General features: G+C 36.3%; 1 non-coding gene across 1 annotated transcript; it reads right to left on the reverse strand.

Moving 5' to 3' along the window:
* Positions 1-16,934: 16,934 nt before the first annotated feature.
* On the reverse strand, positions 16,935-17,038 carry LOC118971703 (U6 spliceosomal RNA). Its single transcript, XR_005060293.1, has one exon. It is a non-coding gene; the product is annotated as a U6 spliceosomal RNA (small nuclear RNA).
* Between the last annotated feature and the right edge of the window lie 443 nt (positions 17,039-17,481).

The following is a 17,481-nucleotide window of genomic DNA, read 5'->3' on the forward strand; positions in this document are numbered from 1 at the left end:
CTCTGACAAATTTTCTTTCCTGATACATTTTGGTATGTGGTTAATTTTATAAATGGCTTAAAATGTAATGTCTTTCTATTTTGGTAACTCATTGAATCAATTTCATAAAAGTTGAAACAAGGCCTGGAACACACGGATAATAAAGGTAGAGGAGATTAAGAATAAGTATCTCACACAATGAAAATGAGTTAGTTCAACACGTTCCTTTCCTGCCACATCACACTCAGTCTGGCATATCAGGATGCTGACCCTTGAAAAAATTACAGACAAAATAAAGTGACTAGTACTTTATACACTTTTACCATTGTACCTTTGACCAGCGTCTCCCCACTTTCTCCTCTCTTCCACCTCTGCAACCACCCTTCTACTCTGCTTTTATGAATTTGAATTTTTTAGATTCCACCTATAAGTGAGATCATGCAGTATTTGTCTTTCCGTGGCTTATATCATTTAGCAAAAATGTCCTTCTGGTACATCCATGTTGAATATGGCAGGATTTCCTTCTCTTTCAAGACTGAATAATAGTCTGAATAATATTTCAGTGTCTGTGTATAAAACACACATACACACATATATATGCCACGTGTGTGTGCATGTGTATATAGATACATTGCATAGATATATATATCACCTTCTGTTTATCCATTCGTCTGTTGACGGACATTTAGGTGGTTTCCATGTCTTGGCTATTATGAATACTGCTGCAGTGAACATGGGAGTCCAGATGTCTCTTCAAGAAACCATCTTATTACACTGATGGACAGTGACTGCAGTGGAATATGGGGGGGACTCGGTAATAAGGGTGAATGTAATAACCACATTGTTTTTCTTCTGAAACCTTCATAAGAGCGTATATCAATGATACCTTAATAAAAAACAAAAGAAGGCACTATTACTTAGTGAATTTCCTTGCTAATTAAAAAATATGTATGGATTTTTAACCCATCACATGAGTATCATGGCCAAGAGCATCACCAGGAACACCGCTTGGTCTTAATTTGATTTGGTCATTGGATTGTCAATCACTGTTATCGGCATCATGTGGGCCACAGGCCAGAGCAGTGGGGGTCACTGGTTCGCGTATTATGGTCCGAGGAACCCTGGGATTCTGCAGATGTGCCCCACGTGTTACCAAAGGGGAGCAGATAGAGGCTAAATGGGCAGCCAGTTATGCTGCCCAGGTTTGAATTAGAGTGATTTTACATATCTGTTTTACATGATCTGTTTTACATATTGAGGTTCTACAAGAGTCTTCCTTTGAAAAAAGTTTTCCTTTTTTCTTTACAAAGAAGTTTGAAAATCCATGAAACATATGCACTACTATGCTCTTTTTATCTCTTCTTTCTTAATAAAAATTCATCCTTGGGTAAAAGTAAAATGAAAGTGGAAGCAAATACAAAATCAGCCCCAGAAGCACTGTAATGATTCATAATTGCTACAGTTATTAATGGCATATCATTAATGATCACCCACAAAGGGATGTGGCAGAGGGAAAATAAATTGCAGGTTGTGTCTAATTTTCTCTACCTGCAACTTCAACTGTTTCTTCTAATTTTAGAAAGAAGATAGGAAAGCATGTGAGTGAGAGAGTGGTACTATTCAGGGGATAACCTTGAATCTATTCTAATTTAAAAGAGAGAGTAAATCCTTTGTATGATTGACATTCTAATCATTACTATTAAAATTATTTCAACACCCCTCATTACTAATGACATCACACTGGTTGAAGATTTACTAGGGTAAGAAACTGAGAGCAGGAATTCATTGCACTGATTTTAAAATGAAATTTTTGGAGTACAAGAGGTGCATTCTGTTGTGGCGCCTTAGGTGTCATAGCTCTTATTCTGTGTTTATTTATTTATTTATCATGAGCTCAACAGAAGATAGTTTACAAGCAAGAGAGAGAAAAAAAAAATCCTTGCGGGATGCCTAGTGATTCTGCCTCTTAGGATTAGTGTGAGAATCCCATGAGCCTGCCTGTGAAAGGCGCCCAGCCAGCATGAAAAGGGAGGCGGCATAGCTCAGAGAGCCGGTCTGGTCAGCAAGAGTGAGGCCCAATTATAAGGGAATCGAAATGAAACCAATTAGCTTGTTGGTAACAGAATCCCCGAAGCTGAATTTTGTGGGAGATTTAGATCTGTAGAAAGTGGGATTTATGAGAGAAACATAATTAAGAGGGAAAGAACATGTCCTATCACTAGAGTTTAGCAGGCTAAGGCTGCACATGTTCTCTTCAGGAATAACTTAGGCATTCATGAGTGATTTACTTAAACTAAAACTGTCACAGACCAACTGTACCAGTAAACTGTGCCAGCAGTGACTGTGGGCTAGGTAATGACACACGGAGGACACCTTCAATAACCAGACCCACCTCCCTTTGTTATACTAGTGTATAACACTAGTATATAACTAGTGTATAACACCAGGCTGGGCACCTGGTGGGGTAAGGTAAACAGCTAAAAGGTGAAAATATTCAAGTGAGAAAATGCTACTAGGCTTGCTTTCATTAGTATTTCTGAAGACTTCCTGGGTTACGATTTTCAATGACACATGCAGAAATCCAAATAACCAATCCAATAAAATTAGACATGTTAATGCTTCTATCTGTATCTCCATAAAGCAATACTTGTTCTAGAGGAGTGATTAAGGGCTGAGAAACTGCAGTCCACTGACATTACCAACAAGGATCATAAAACTGCAGGAAGTTTGCTTCAAAGTCTGAGAAGAAGTGCCTAATGCATGTTTTAACAAGTGTTGGGGATGCCTCCAAGGGCAGAAAATAGCTGACCACTGAACGTCAGAGCATTCACGGACCATGCCAAAGTGGTGAGGTGGGAGGATATTTACTATATTTGATTCAAGAAAAAATACCTCAAATTAGTTATATCATTGCTTTCTTCTTTAGGAAACCAATATTATGGTTAAAGATTTGGCTCTTCAGTTACACAAAACTGGGGTCAAATTCCTGAATGATCATACACGTGGTGACAGTGGATAACCTTGCCAATTTTTACTTTCCCCTTATTTCTATAATGACACAGTAATAATAATTTTCTCATGAGGCAGGATTAAATAAAACTATAGCTTGCGAAGCTGCTGGTAACTCTTCGTATTCTCATTACTAGGAGTAATAACCAAAATGATATCCAGAATCACATAAAGCTCTTGAAATAAGAGAAGTCAACAAACACTTATGTGAGCCCCATCATTCTTCTTGGTGGGTTGGGAAGAGGGAAGAAATGCAAGAGACCAGGGGCACGAGGAGGGTTTTCTCTAAAGATGACCTCTTGTCCCTCATCAAAAATAGTTGTCAAACTTGAGGGAAGTGATAATGTCAGCTTGAACCTAATGCAAATTCAGATTATCTGGAAAACTAGTAAAGCCAACTGTTGGGGTTCTATTTGCATGAGATGTAAAGGGCTTCTGAGAGAGAAAGAGGAAAGAAGGGGCAAAGTACTGCCCATCTGGTCTAATAGCAATGTTATCTGTTTTTTGCTTGTCAAGTTTTGCATTTCACTCTTGAGAGACTGAATCTAGGAACAGCCAATGACCAAAGTATATATCACAGCACAACTCCGACCCGTGTTGCCGAGCTGCAATGTCTTTAGCAGCCAGTTCCAGAGGTCAGACCACAACCCATGCGACAGATGGCCCAGAATGGTAATGACGTGCTCAGTGTCGGCCAGGTTCCCTTTTTTTGCCTCAACTTCCTATTCTTGACCAACCTGAGAAAGCCAAATTTGCTTTCCAAACCAGTCACATAAGGTGCCCTGCTTTGAGTTAGTCCACCTGAAGCCTTCCCTTTTATCGGGAGAGAACCTTCCCACTTCCCTGTCTGCCAACCCCAAGTGTTGGGGGCTGACTCCCTCAGTATAGCAAGCTCTGAATACTGAATAGTATCCTTATTTGGGGTGCTTTAATTTGTCATCACCTCCTGTAGCCTATATGTTTGTTTTCATGAAACAACAATGTTCAACAATAATGTATTAAATTACCAGTGAGTAAAATGAATGTTTCATAGTAGCACTGTGTTTAATCTCAGGTGTTCACAAGCTGTGGCTGGAGAAACACTGACTCAAAGATCACAGGAGCTTTTTTAAAAACAATTTTACCAGATTATAATTTATATGCTATGTAATTCACCCATTGGATGTGTTTTCCGAGTCTATTACATTTCATTTTCTTAATTATGTCTTTTGAAATACAAGACCTTTTGATTTTGATGAAGTTCTATTTGTCAACTTTTTCTTTTGTGGGTTATGCTTTTGATGTCATTTCTAAGATATCTTTGCTTAATTCAAGGACACAGATTTTCTGTTCTGTTTCCCTCTGGAAATTTTGTAGTTTAGCTCTTACCCTGAGTTCTATGATCTACTGTGGGTTGATTTTTGTGTATGGTATGAAGTCAAGGTCTAGGCTTATGTTTCTGCCCTTTTGTTTTCTGCCTATCCAGTTGTTGTATCACTATTTGTTGGAAAGACTATCCTTTCTCACATTGAATTGCTTTCATACCTTTGGTGAAAATCAATTGGCCATAAATGTGAAGGTTTATTTCTGGATTTTCTATTATGTTCCATTGATCTATATTATACTGTCTTGATTACTGCAGCTTTAGAGTAAGCTTTGAAATCAGAAAATGTAAGTCACCAATGCTGTATTTTTGCAAATTTGTTTTGGCTATTCCAGGTCCTTTGCATTTCCATATGAATTTTAGAGTCAGTTTGTCTAATTTGTCGTGCAGCTTAGGCACTGAGCACGTTCAGGGCCTGGTGGTACCGGCTGGCAAAGCCTCTTTCATCTCTAACTCATCTTAGAAAATACTCTGTTTAAGTGAAATATTTATGTAATTTAATTTATTGAAAAATCAAACATCTTTGATTTCTCTAGAGAATCATTTCTTTTCATTCTTTGAAACGTTCTTTTCTGCTTTTGTCTCTTATTGTGGAAGTACTTCTTCAGCACTTCTTTAGCATTCGCATTAAAGTGTAACTTCAAATGTTTAATTGAGAGAGGCAGGAAAGAAACTAGGCTTATACCCTTACTAGAGGATAGGAACTTATTATTTCTGTAATTGAAAAATGGCTGGAAATGGTGAATACAGTAATATGCATATATTATAATATTACTGAATAGAGTGATATATATTTATATTTTTATAGATGGTGCTCAGAGATAAATGGCTCCTTATGAAGAAAAAATATCTATGCACAATATAGCCAGTTGTTATTGGCAGGAGAAAAAAATGATGCTATGATTGCCTAACAACTCACTAGCTAGCTGATCTTTAAGGGAAGTGGTGAGATGTGCTTTTTCGAGTTTGCCTATTACAAGTCTCAGTAATCTACAGGAGGCTATTGTTTTTCTTACTCGCTGCTATTTTTAAAAAACAAAACACATGAATTTATTAGCATTTGAAGAATTTTAACAAAGTGCAGAACTGTTAAAGATGGAAAAATTTAAAGCACATTTTAGCATTAGTAAAGCATCTTAAATATAGTAGGCATTCAATTAACATTTAAAGCTGATGAGATAGCATTTATTTTACTTTTATTTAGTTTTTAAAAAAATATTACATTATACATTAGTGTATATTTTATATAATGTCAGTATAAATTTTATACCAGACAAGCAAATGAGAAAGCATTCATACATTCTACCAGAATGTGTCTATATATTGATAGGAGGGCAAAACCAAATAACCTCAGGGTTATAAAAGCAATTCTGGAAATTTAAAAATAATTTCCTTCAGCAGAAATAAAATAACCAACTCTCTAAGTATACTATTTATTCACTTCAAAGAAGAAAATTCAAAATGTGTATAAACTGGTGTAGTTGAGTACAAAGTAGGCAGAGTCACTTTATACTTACTCTGTAATTTTCTTGACATCTTTTATTACTCTGTGGGTCTCAGTACTTATTGAAGAGGAATGGCAGAAATTGCTCGCTTTGAAAAAGTTGAGTAATTTTTTTGTCTAGTTGCATTCTAAATATACTATAAATACAACGGTAATGTTAACAGCCATTAATAGCGGTTTCTTGAGTTTACATGTAGATAGCCATACATTTATGAGTACATATATTAAAAAATACATATTAAGTAGTTAAGTGCTTTAGAACAGTGCTTGGCTCATAGTAAGGACTTAGTTATTATACAGACATATTAGCATTTTATATGTATATTTATTAAATAAGCAGAGGAAAATCCTGCTCTATTAGTTACAAATGGAAGTAGCTGCCTGTCAATCTGAATTTTTGACTCTTGTGCTGTCTATTTGAGCTTGGGAGCTGATAACCATTAAATACTGGAAGGTCACCAATTTGCTGAATGTTAATTTTGATATCACCTTGCCAGGGAAAAGAAGAAAATGACATAAATGATTGAGGTAAAAGAATGAAAAAGAAGTATCCTACAAAAGTGATTTTATACCAGATGCTAACTTCATTTTCTCCTTTAAAATAAGTTTAGACTCTTTGCTGATTATATCAGTTGGCTTTATTGTAAAACTATTTTACTTTTAAGGATGATGCTCTAGCAAGGGGTTATGATTTAATATGTGTTAATTACAGGGATAAAAATATTATTTGGCCTATTCATTTTTATAACAAAGGTGTGAGTGAACATGGTGGTCAGCTTCTGACGTGACTCCCAGTGAGTCTCACCTTCTGGTAATCATGCTTTCATGTGATTCCCACCCCTTGGAAATGAGTGGGGTCTAACGACATGATTCTAAAGACCAGAAAGAGCCAAAATGATGGGATATCAGCTCTGTGTTCGGTTTGCTAACATTCTCTTTCGTACACACTCTCTTGCTTAAGGCCATGTTGTGAGATGATCTGTGGAGAGACACATGTGACAAGGAAGCAAAGGACACCTCCAGCCAAGCTCATGAGAACTGGAGGCAGGCTTCCAGCAGCCTGCTGAGACCCGAGTCCTGCCAGCATCCACATATACGAGGCGGGAAGTGACTCCTTCCCAGTTGGACCTTGAAGTGACTGAAGCCTTGAGTGATTTTCAGAGCTAGAGTGCTTGGCAAGCTGTGCCTGGCTTCTTGATCCAGAGAAACTGTGAGATAGTAAGTGCTGTGTTAAATCACTAATGTTTTGGGGTAATTTGTTACATAGCAATAGGTAACTCAAACAATGGGCAAATTGAAGACCTCAATATTTACTTGATGAGTTTGGATTGTGGAGAGATACATTTTGGTTAATTTGATTCCAATTATCTGAGATATTATACAAAATGTCTCTGAAGAGTTAAAAAGAATTATACAATATTTTGAACATACACTATTTTTCTAATAATTCCCCCCCCACACCCAGCCTGAGCTTAATGATTTATTTTACACATAGCAATTAACTATGATACTAGACTATTTCTATATATTAAATTACTCTGTAGCCAAATAACAAAAATAAAATAATTTGACAAAAGGTTTTGCATGTCATAGCTCTAGGCCTGATCATGTCAAGAAACATGAACTGCAGCTTATATTTATGATATATTCATTACTCACAAAAAAAGTATTCTTGGGAGAGTGCTCCTTTGAAATGATTTGCCTGGATCACACCAGTCATGATACATCTCACCATGCAAGAGAATGAGGATTGCCACTGTCAGCTGCGATGTGCCAGATGGAAATTGTCAAAGAAAATTTTGATATATTTGACAGGATGTAAATTTTACACTGCTTCCCCTCACCGTAAGGAATTTGTAATCCAAAAATGATACTGTGGGCATGTAGAATTCTGGAGAGTGTGATCAAAGATTTTGTGTCAGTTACATGTGTGTTAGTGGGTTGCCAAATTTTTTTCCTACAACTTTGGGCCAAGTGTCCATGTGAGGAACTGTGTAAAGAAAGTAAGGCTGAAGTTTTTATTGAGCTCACTTTGCCAGAGAGACCAAATGAAATTTGGTGGTGTTCCTGGTTTCACTGTATCCAGGTCTAACAAAACTTCTGTGCAAGTCTGACAGCTCTGGTTTGAAGTTATTCTGTTAAAGCGTCGTAGTTTTCATCTTCTGATGAATATAGCTGATTCTAAACAATTCAGCTGTTAGCTTAAAGGCAGTTTTTGGATGGTACAGATTCTTTTTTCTGCTTCAGTATTTCAGGGCACTCTAAATAAGCATTTCAATCGGAAGCAGGATGCAAGTTCAGGTTATCCTGTAATTTTGAGATAGGGAAGGGAATGGCAGGGTGAAGCAGACAGAAAGACTCAGTCAGCTTGACTAGCCAGACTTGGAATGATGGGCAGGGCGGCCCAACGCTGGTAAACAAACTGCAGTAGGAACGGGCAGGAGAGACCAAACAAAGGTGTTGGCCAGTTTGGGAATAGACATCTAACTTTATTAACATTTCCTTTACTTAGTAAAAATCATGTCCTTCAGTGCCATGACAGCTTACAATTGTCATGACAACCCCTGGAAGAGACCTTATAAGGAAAAAATCCTCTCTAAGAATCTAGAGAAATCATGACTATTCTAGCCCCTATTTTACACGCTCTTTATACTTACAAGGAAAGCGCTGACAGAGCACAAGGGAGGGCTACTCTGCCTATGGAGGAGTCCACTTCACTTACTGTGTAATCTGTACCTTCTACCTCGTAGGAAATATGCCTCACGCTGTACCTGGCTCGCGTTTGATTTCTGTCCTGTGTGTAGCCAAGAAACCCTCCACCGTGTCAGAGGCCCAGGAGCTTAGTCTCCTGCTTCCTGCTACAACAGTTTGGCTTATTGGCTCTTCTGATAAAGAGTGTCAGGGGAGGAGGAAGTTGGATTTAAGAGAAAACATCCATTAATTTCAATGATCCATAACAGCTTAGGTCCTAACAAAGGAATCAAGTGTTGATTGGTTTTAAATTTCAGCTCTTCCTGGACCAGTACAACTGGTCAAGACAAAATAGAAAAAAAATTCACAAGGGCTGGAATTGACCCTAAAGATAACTGGTTTATAGTTCAATAGTTGAATGTATAAATATTCTTAACATTACTGCTATGGACAATTGCATAAACACAGCCTATTAGACCATGAGTCAAATTTTACTTACTTTCTGGTATCTGCTGGTCTATTTAGAGAGAAATTGATCCCAATTATTTGTTATTTGCTCATATTACTTGTAACCAGTAAGGTTTAACAAGTTTTTCTGCATCCAGACACATGTAATCCTGAGGGAGTCTGCTTTTCTTGAAGAGTCTACTACTGGCTGTTGCTTTCAGGTGCCTTCGAGAAATTATTCTTTGCAACATTACATAAGCGATGAAACACATATTCTGAGTAATTTGACAGCAGCGAAGAGAATGGTAACTTTTATTGATGTATTTAACTTAGACTTATTACTCTATTATAAAAATCACCTAGGTAAAAACCATTTATTCTCTCAAGAATAAAAATAAATCTATGGATGCTTTATTGTTTTGGTGAATTAAAGTGTGGTTAAAAATTTTATCTCCAAGAAAAAAGTGTGCATAGGATACTGCATTGTCTTTCAACTTTTTAGAGGGAAAGAAAAAATGTCAGTGAGTCACAAAGATTGTTCTGAGATATTTGCAAAATCTGTCATATATATGACAATGCTTCTTTGGATAGGAAAAATGCTTCTTTAATAATTTTGTGTAAAATTGGCCATAATCACATGGATCAATATCCCTTTTTGCATATTAATTTTTTAATAAAAAATGAATTCACTGTTACAAAGCAATATTTATTATAGAACAAAGAAGAAAATTAATTTTTTTGAGAAATCTATACTTCTATCATCCAGAGATAAACCTCGAATCCTTTGATTATTTAATTCATACATTCCAGAAAAACACACATATTTTTTAGCTAAGATGGTATCAAGCAAGGGTGATGCTATTTCACCCTGATTTTAACTTGCTTTTTAATTCAACAATATTTTGCTAACACATTTCTTTTTGATAAATATCATGATTATTCTTGACGGCTGCATTAGTATTTCACAGTATGGATGTGCCACAATTTAACAACTTGGCATCCTTGGCCCAATTACACTCTGTTGTTAAGCAATCCTGAAATAAACTTCCTGATTCCTAACATTTTTAAGCCCTTATCAAATTCTTTCTTTAGGGATACATCCCTAGAAGTAGACTTTCAGGATTTATGGTATGCATATTGTTTTGATATACTCTAAATCTATTTTATCAAGTGAAAATTTTTATTACCTTAAAGGACATTTTCAGATCCTTCCTGTTATTTGATCATTTTGTGATCTTACTTCACATGCCAATGTGTGTCTTGGATCACCACTTGAATCATCTAGGAAATTAAACATCACACCTGAGACTCAAATTTTTCAGTCAGAGGTTGTCTTTTATGTAAATCCAAGAGAGAAGTAGTCTTAAGTTAATGCTTACTAACTCTAACAACATTAAATATTAAGTCAAGTCTCCTCCATACCATTACCTGCTTTATAAAAATAACTTTATGTTTGTGGAAAACTCAACAGCGTTTAACAACTGGTATTGTTTTGTTAATATATTTTCATCTCGATGGATAAGTCATCATCATTTTCATTCTTGAAGGCTGTGGTAATTACACTTTTTAATCATTTACCACTGGTCTGTGATGTGAGTATTATTTCTTTCTATGCTTTACCATTCTATACATAGGGGAAAGAAGGCAGAAAAGATAAAAAAATACAAATAATAAAAATTGAAAAAATTTTTATTATAAAAGTCTCCCCTGATTATTTTGAAGATAGGTTAGAGGTTACAAACACCATTTATATATAGACATGTTGTATTTAGGGATATTAGTTTGTGTTCTGAACATTTAGTAGCAACACATATATCAATAAAGCTGTCTCTTTGATCAAGTGAATCTACCTATTTCTTCTCTGTCAGATTTGAATTATCTATGTATATCTAACATATGCAATGATATATAACATAACATAAAATTTCATATGGTTACATTTTTATAACACACATGTACACTTTTTATAAGTTAAAGTCTCATCACAGTTTGTGGTACACTAAGTTCTTTAACCTCTTTCATTGTATGTTTGTTGAAGAGGTTCTTTGACAATTTTTTTAGAACGTGAACACTTGTGCACATATACAGGAAAAAATCTCATGATAAAAGTATTCAACTTTTCATGTCTTAACTCACATTCCATATTAATTAATATTCCATTCCATTCCATTCCACACAATCAAAAAACATCACACAAAATCACCAGGTTCTTTGGAAGGTCTTTCATCATGGAAAAATGCCTTCAGTTTGGGTAGATGTGGTAATAAAAATGACCCTCGATTTCAGGGTGCCACAAAATGGTCAAGCTAAATTAGATATTCAGTGACAACCACTCCTTGTAATATTTTGCTTTCTTATCTTTGCTTTTGTGCTAACCATGGCATAAGTACTGTGAATGTTCTTCAAGGTTCTCAAACTTCTTGTTCCTTGGATCCTTTTAAACTCTTATAATTCTGAGGCCCCCAAAGAGCTTCTGTCTATGTGCATTATATCTAGAGATATTTAGTGTATCCAAATTTAAAACTGAGAAAATAAAAAAATATGGATTGGTAATTTATTTAAAAATAGCAAATCCATTTTATACTAGCATAAATAACATTTTAATGGAAAATAATCTCACTTTCTAAAACTAAAAAAAACTTTAGCAAGAAGAATGGCATTGTATTACAATTTTGAAAGTTTTCTTAATGTCTGTCTTGATAAAAGACTACTGGATTCCTGTATCTGCTTCTGCATTCAATCTGTTGTGACATCACAGGTCATATAGCCTCTGGAAAAGTTCACTGTGTGCTCATGATAAAATGAGAATAAAAAAGGCAAATGTCTTTATATTATTAGGAAAACAGTTTTGACCTATGGTCTTGCTGAAAAGTCTTGAGGACTCCTAGCAGTTTCCCAGACCACACTTTGTGAAACACTGTGCTAGATCATAAAAATATGGGTATGCTTATACATCTTTATTGTGGAATAAAAGCATTTATGGGAAGCATTAATGCAGGATGGTATTGGGTGTTTCAGACTAGGGTTTGAAGGGCAGCTCTGTCATTCTGTAGCTTTGTTATCTCGGGAGAGTGAAATTTCTAAACCTCAGATTCCCTCATGTGAAATGTGAGTATAATACTCATTTGGCATTCCCAGTCACATACACTCTCTTGTGGTTTTAGTTATTATAAAGTTGCTACTGAGAACCTAGTGGACTCTGGATTTATTGATAAAAACCCCTTTCTGGTCCTCCAAAGAACCTGGCTCTGTATTGTGGTAAATTCAGAAAACCAATGAATGGCTAAAAGATACTGTAGCATCTGTATATAAAATAAGGGTCGCTGCTGCTGGGACCACTCTGATCCCTGTGTTCAAGCGAGGACACTGAGGCCCACAAAGGTCAACCACCGGGCAAGTCCAACGCCAGCAGGAGAAGGTGGGGTGGGAGTCTGAGACTCCTCCAGAATAACATTCTTAACCAGTACCCTAAACAGCCTCTCCGGGAGTATTTTGATTGTCACACTCCAAACTAGGGAATTTGAACCTAGAGTTTGATTCTCATTTTCTGAGTGCACTTAACAATATGGGAAATAATAAAATTTACCATTATTGGATGAAGCATGAGGTGCTTTAGCTAGATTTATTCAGTCGTTCATTCGTAGTTAGTTACCACCTCACGTGCTCAAGGCTGTTGCCGTATTAACTTCAGTTATAATTGTTTTTCTTTGCATCTGGTTTGACTTTGTCAGGATTTCATGTGACTGATTGTGTAGATCTCTTATGATCTTCTTTCTATAGAATTTCTAACCCTCAATTGTGTAAAGAATAATTTTCAATATGTTTATTGTTCGACTTAAATGGTTTTGAAAATTTATTTTAAAGCGAACTTTATGACTTGATTACTTTAAATAAAGAGAACTGCTTCATTTATTTGTTTTCATGAGTAAAATACTGCAAATGTATTTTGTCTTCATTCATTTTAATTCATTTTAACTGCCCTGGACTATTTTGTTGTATCAGTGACAACATTCTCCAAAGCATTTGACACTGGACTAGTAGGTTTCATTTAGTTTTCTCCAACACATATTTGATACAAAAATTACATTTCTATGTTTGTGTAGCAATTACATGACTGATTCAGATCTCCATGGAAGGGGTTGAGGTTAATGCTTCCTGATAAGTTGTTTTTCTTTCATCAGAGAAGAAATTCTTGTGTAAAACTGGGCTTCTAATATTCATTGTTTTTCTTGGATAAAACTATGTGGCACAATTTAGGTGATAGGCAATTTAATCTGTGTTAATAAGGGTCAGCATTGCCATCCGGACTATAAAATAAGGCTGCCTCTTGAGGAAAGAAATGATCTAATTTCTAAACTCATTATAAGAGTTTCCTTTTAACATTCATTTAATTATGATATTGAAGGGAAACCTCATTCTTTGAAAGTCAGTTTTAATATATTTCACAGGTAAAGGTGGCCCAAATGCTATGAAGTAACATGGTTTTAGCAGTTGGAAGAAAGCTCTGAATGAAGTGTGAGAAGTTATGTTGATCATAGTTTCTGGGCTTGCTAGCTTTCACGACTCTAACAATTCTTGGCTCTCTTTGCCACCCCATCTCCTCTAAGCATTTTGTTTTTACTCTCTTTTTAACCCTGAACTTGTGTAGGTCTCACCTCTCCAGGGTTTCTCATCGATCAAAGGCATCCACATCCTTCTGTTACTAATTCTCTCTAAAACAGACAAACCCCTGCCCGGCTGGGTCTATAATGGGTTTCAGATAATTTGTTGTATGTTTCCATTTCTCACTTCTGCATCCTTTCCTGCCCTGCTCCCAGTCTATATCCATTTATATTTGCTATAAGGATGCAGTCTCCTCTTGTGCTAGATAAAGTGCTCAAATATTAAAATCCCATTTTAAAGGTACTTTTTAAAAAAAACTACAGTTTGAGATATAATTCTTTGCTGCTTGCTTTAAATAATAATCCTTCTGATGGTTCCCAAATTAATAGGATAACATAAAATTTTATATATCAGCCTCCATAAGTTGGTAGAATGATTATCATTCTCATACTTCAGGGGATCATTAAATTAAATGTGTTTTTAAACAATTTGAAACATAAGTGATTTTGAGTAGGACTCTAAATATTCAGCACAGAGAAACAGAAAAACTCCCTCTGATGATTTGGTTTACATATTGGTGATTTGCTTTAATTTTAACGAATTCTTTCAGCCTAAGACTAGACAAATAAGAAAGAGAACACAGATTACAAATAGACAGGAGACTATGCAGATGAACAATATTTTTAATGTCCTGAAAGGATTGCTCATTTTACACTGGGAAAATGACTAAGGATTTTAAAGACCTATTTTCCCAGGAATAGCAAGAACTGCTTTTCAAAGAGCCATATTCAAGGCAGAGATTTTAGGATTTCTCCACTGAAATCCAAAGGGCAAGAAGGGCCCTAAGCACAGTCCTCTAAGAGGTATAACAGAGTTGCAAAAATCACATCTTGGGTTAACACGGCCTCCCATGTGTAGCAGTCCATGTCTTCAGTCTTTACAATTTCTGTTTACTCTGTTCAGTGAAGGCATTGTACTATGGGGAGGTGATACAACACATTTTTCTGTTGGGTGTCTCCTGAATTTGTCAAATAATTAAGGTCTATAACAGGATGGAAATGAGAATTGTCACATAAAGACTGAATTGTTTAAGAAGCAAATGTGGTCAGTATATTTCTTTCTCAAATATCTCATAAAAGCAATGAAAAAATTAATAAACTCTCTTGAGATATGGGATATCCCAAGGGGTCCTCTCTCTCTTGGATCAGGATTGTACTGAGTGCAGCCTAGAAGGAAACACTGACTTATCTGAGGTAAAACAGAAGAGACCTATTAGTTGTTCATCTGTTAGTCTATTCTTCCAGCCAACAACTATCTAGTGAGCATCAACTGCCTGCCAGGCCTTCCTCTAGTACTGGGAAGTACAGTAGTGCATTACAGACAGCGTCTCTGCCTTCTTTTGGTTCAGTTGAGGTGAGTGGCTGCATAATGGGAGAAGATTGCATTGGGGTAAAAATTTCAGCTAGCACTAAATGTAGGAATGAAAATAAAACAAGGTAATGATGGGACAGGGAGTGACGGGAGACTCTTTTATTAAGAGTTCAGGCAGGCCTTTTTCTGAGAAGATGACTTTTTACCTAAGATCTGTGTAGAGATGGAATTGGACCTTTATGTATGTGGGGCATGAGTATTCCAAGAAGAGATAGCAGCATATGCAGATGCCCTGTGGCAACAGCCAGCTGGGTGTGTTCAAAGAACAGGCAGTTGGCTGGAATGCTGGCAGTGAGATTTAATGTAGCAGGAGGCCAAGGCAGAGACGAGGGCAGGTGCCAAGCCATGTAGAGCCTTGTAGACCATGGTAAAGATTTCATTTTTTTCCAAGTAATTGTAGGGTTTTAAGCAAGGGACTGATATAGTAAGACTTATTTTTTTTTTAAAAGATTACCCTAGCTATTTTGATTATGGCTTGTAATTGCAGAAAAGACACTACGTTAGCACCCTCATATATTATTATTATTATTATTTTTTCATCATATATTATTTTTAATCTTCATTATATACCAGTGAAGGAGATATTATCATTTCTGTATAAAAAATGAGAAAACAGAGGCTCAGAGAGGTTAAGTAATTTGTGCAAAGTCACACAGCTTACAAGTACCAGAGCCAGGACTTGAAATCCAGTCTCTCCAAAGTCCATACTCTTTTTAAAAAGTGATGACAGGATTATATAGAGAAGGACCACACAGGAAAGTAACTCCTGTAATTGCTTTGTCACAAAAGTTGTTTTTATAAATAAACATTTTATTGTTGTGTGACATGCATCAAAAAAAATGCCCAATCATAAGTTTACAGCTCAAGGAACTTCTACGAACTGAACGCACCTGTATTACTCTCAGCTCAGGAAGCCTCCTCTGTTCCCTGTTGCAGGCGCTCCTGCTCAGTAAGGTAGCCATTATTCTGGTTTCTAGCACCACAGATTAGTCATGCCTGTTTTTAAAGTTTGTATGCATAGAATCATTAGCTGTGTCTGGCTCTTGATCAGCATTACATTTGAAAGATTCATCTGTGTTGTGTGCAGCAGCAGTTTGCTCACTGTTGAATCTTATTCCATGGTGTCCATGCAGCACTATTTATTCCCTCCCCTCTCCATGGGCATTTTGGTTGTTGCTGATTTCTGGTTTTTATGAATTTTGTTGCTGTGAGCATTCTGTATGTAGCTTTTGGTGAACAGGTATATGCAGCTCTTTCAGAGGAAATTTTCAGGGTTATGGGGAAACTGTATGTTCATATCTAGTCAAAGGTAAGATGGAGTGACTTGTGCCAGCTCAGGAGAGTCAATTTTGCACATCACTTCCCAAGTTTTGCTTCAGTAATATCACATTGGTATTTGAAACTGGCCATCAGGGGTGCAGTTATCCTGCAGGAATCAGCAGCAAATGCTACAAATCAGTCCTGCTCCCCGGGGAGTCATGTTAAACATTTACAGTTTTCCAAATCATTTTTCACTAATTTAGGAATATATGCTACCATCAACAATATAACAATATGAGGATTCATCTTACTCTACATTCTCACCAACATTTGTTATCTTGATTTTAATTTTAGCCATTCTCGTGGGTATGTAGTAGAATCTCATTTTGAGCTTGACATTTGGAAAGAATATTAAGTTATTCATCTTGGTCTGCTCCCTGCATTTGTGAGCCCATACATAACTTTTCTGGGCAGATGTTTCTTACTGAAGACAGGCAGTTGAACAAATCAAACTGCTTGCCTAAAACTTAGGCCTGTAGGAGAAATGCTTTTATACTAAAGGTTAGAAATGCAACTAAGGTTTAGATGATTTTTGTTCCTTTAGTGATATTTGAAACTTTATCTGAAACTTTCTTACTACATTAAAAAAGAAAAATGGAATGCTTCATGCATTTGCATGTCATCCTTGCACAGGGGCCATGCAAATCTCTGTATTGTTCTAGTTTTAGTATAGGTGCTGCCAAAGTGAGCACTCTCACTATTTCTTTTACTTATAAGCTTCTGGATTAATTCTGATATCAAATGAAATTTACCAATGCCCTTAAATTTAAAAAATGACTTTGTGTGATGTCAACCTAAAAGATGAATTTCTTTCCATCATCTGTTTGTGTGGTCCAGTGGGATGACAGATGGTATGAACAACAGGAAACCATTAGCCTGAGCACCATATCAACCTCTTCACCGGGCTTTTTGGGGGATAAGGGGACTTTCCAGCCTGTATCACTGCTGCAAGCAGCCTTCTAAATGGTGAGTTGCGGTGATTGCTCCAGTGGCTCCAGCTTTATCTGAGTTACATGCTCCTCCATACCAGGCAACCGATGGCAGTGAGCTTGAAATAACTCAGTGCATCTGGATTTGAAAAGTTAAAAATTCTTTTCTATTAAAATAGCATATGCTATTATATTTGAAAAATAGT

The sequence above is a fragment of the Manis javanica genome, chromosome 14 (genome assembly GCF_040802235.1).
Source record: "Manis javanica isolate MJ-LG chromosome 14, MJ_LKY, whole genome shotgun sequence".
NCBI lineage: Eukaryota > Metazoa > Chordata > Mammalia > Pholidota > Manidae > Manis > Manis javanica.